Here is a 3020-nt window from a genome sequence, read left to right as displayed (position 1 = left end):
GCACATGAGACAAACACAAACAATATCACTTCAATCAATTCAAACAAGGGCATACAATGATCTAACTATCGATACAAAAGTGCTCGGACTATACTATATGCATGGGGGAATACTACTACTATTATGGTGGTCGACTAGAAAAATTGATCGGTCGAAGACTCCATGATATCTGCTCCAGCTTCATCAACGTAGTCATCATCGCTATCATCGGGGTCTGGGTCGGTGTCATCGATGATGATGTAGTTCACCGGGCAAGGGGAATCATCGTCTTCTCCTCCTGGCACGGGGAATCCCATGAATACTTTTAGCTTCTTCTTCAGATCATCATTCTTCTCCACGAGTGTCGTCATTTCCTCCTAATGTCCATCGCATGTAGTCCTGAGTTCTTCTTATAGTTCCGTGATCCTGGTCATTGCCTTCTTCAGATCTATCATGCCTGTGTACATCTAGTTCTCCTGGCGTCAAATGTGCTGGTTTAACTCCTGGATGAAAGCTGCAATTGATCTATCCTTCCGGGTGCTGATCATCTCCCATTGCTCATCTCGGTGCTCACAAATCTGGAAGATAGTATCCTTGGGATCCTTTTGGTAAACTTCTCCAATACGTCCCATGGCGATGTGGGCTGCCATGCTCTTTCCTAGATTCCAGGTTGGTGCATCAAAGGAAAACTCTATGGGCTCAATGACAGGCATGGACGTCCTTCCTGGAACTTGAACTTGGATCATCCAACTCTCCTGTTCTGGTAAAGTGGCGATGTAGGTCCCGGTGAAGCTTGGTACTCCGATGTTCAGGTATCTAGTGACTTCCTTCAAGTGGCGTCCAAAAGGTTTATCTTCATCCGGTTGCGTGAACTTATTCCTTGCATCCGCCATCCTAAAGAGTAGAAAAGAGAGAGGAGTCAGAAATGAGAAGAGAGTAGTGATCTAGGGCTTTAAGTTAGTGGTCGTATACTACAGTCAGCGTGTGCTGTGATACCATCTTGTAGCGACCAGACCTCAAACAGTCTGATCTCTGTGCATCAGTGTCATCCCTGGATCGGTAATGCTGACACGCACAATACATGAAGGATTTATAACAGAGTAGCAATCATACACTTATTACATTGAATGTCTCAAAAGAGAACTTATTATAAAAAATATGGCTTAAGGCCATCTAATAACGATAACTGCAGAAGGCTTGGAAGATAAAGCGAGTCCATCAACTCCAACGGCATCACTGAGTGAAAGATCACGACCTAAGGTACCTTACTCGTCGTCTGAAAAGTCTACAACATGAATCTTGCAGCCCGAAAACGGGTCAGCACATGGAATATGCTGGCAATGTAACACATAGAGAGTAATGAACACAACAATGCTATCACTACATGCATATATGGCTTGAGGAAAGCTCTATGGTTACAGTTTTGCATAAAGCCAATTTTTCCCTACAACAAAGGAATAAATTTTATTTAACTATCATGGTGGTTGTTAAACATTTAGAAGGTTCCTCCAACTCAATCCCAATTAAGCATCATCATTAACCCAATCAAATTAAATTAAGTAACATGATGAGATTCACATGATAATCCAAGATACTAGATACTGAAAACGTCCATAATCGGGGACACGGCTAACCATGATTAGTTTATACACTCTGCGGTGGCTTACGCACTTTTCCCTGCAAGACTCGATTGCCTTCGTTGGATTTCTCGCACTTCATGATGTTTGAGAAACGGATGACTGAGACACAGTCTTTCAGAAGCATTAACTCTTTACTCTGGGTAGACAGTACCAACCTACATCCCCTACATCTGCTAGCCTACCACTAAAAGAGGTCACGTAACATACTCAACTATGCTAGAGTCCATAGTAGCTTGCGACTGCACACGGAAGTTTCTAGCATGAATAATCTCATGATCCCTTTGAGCCTGGGTGGCGGTCCATAGGAGAATCACACGGTACCCCGGGATTTCCAAAAATACAGGCAACACTGGGTTCCCCAGGTGCCTCAATCCACCCAGATGTGTATTAAAGTTTCCACCTTAAGTTGAACCATTAATTAACAATCTCACATCTATCATAAATACACTCACCCAATCCACGTCTACAAACATAGCATAGCAACTTGAGCAAACGTAGAAGTAACTCCCAAAGGTTTGATAATAAACAGGACAATAGGTACTACCTCATCTACTTCCCAAAACCCATAATTTAAATCATATCCCAACCATGCATTTGTTTGAGGATTGATCTAATGCAATAAAACTGGATAGTAAAGTGGTATGATCAAAGTGTTACTTGCCTTGCTGATGATCCTTGAAACCTAGAGACTCGTCGTAGCAAGCGGCGCACTCCGGGTACTCTATCGCAACCAAACAAGCATACAATAAGCACTCATCTAATGCATGGGTAAAACTCAAATAAGAGATCTAACTAGAACATTCAACTTAAGAACTCCGGTTTGCAAAAAGAATCAAATCAAACGAAGCAACGAAACTCAAACGGCGAAAGAAACAAGCTTCATTTACTAATCTGGACCTAAGTCAAACTTTACAGTAGCAAAAACTTGTTTGAGTTGGTTAAACGGAAAGAGGGCTTCGAGACGAAACTCTAGGCGCTTGAATTACCTGATTCCAATAAACAAGCGAAAAGTTATACTAAAACGAAAATCGGATAAGATATCGCGATCGGAAATAATCGCGAAAAACCCGAGAAAAAGAAAAACGGATGAACAGGCTAACAAACGAACATTCGCTGCCTGCGGCTAAACAGTGAAAACCGTTCGTTAAAACAAACAAACGAACGGGCGTTCGCTAAATAACTAAACCGAGAAAACCGACGAACCGAAACTAAAAAAACGGAATCTAGGGTTTTAAAAAAAACCGAGCGGTTTTATAAAAAAAATCGGCGGTGGCTACCTCGGGTCCGGCGGGATTCCGGCGAGGCGGCGGGGCGGCGTCGGCAGCGGCAGCGGCGACGGCTAGGATTAGGGCGCGGGTGGGCTGGTGGCGGCGGTGTGGGCTTTGGGGCTGGGGGGGCCCC

This window comes from Triticum dicoccoides, chromosome 5B (genome assembly GCF_002162155.2).
Source record: "Triticum dicoccoides isolate Atlit2015 ecotype Zavitan chromosome 5B, WEW_v2.0, whole genome shotgun sequence".
Classification (NCBI taxonomy): Eukaryota; Viridiplantae; Streptophyta; class Magnoliopsida; order Poales; family Poaceae; genus Triticum; species Triticum dicoccoides.
This window is presented reverse-complemented; position numbering follows the sequence as displayed.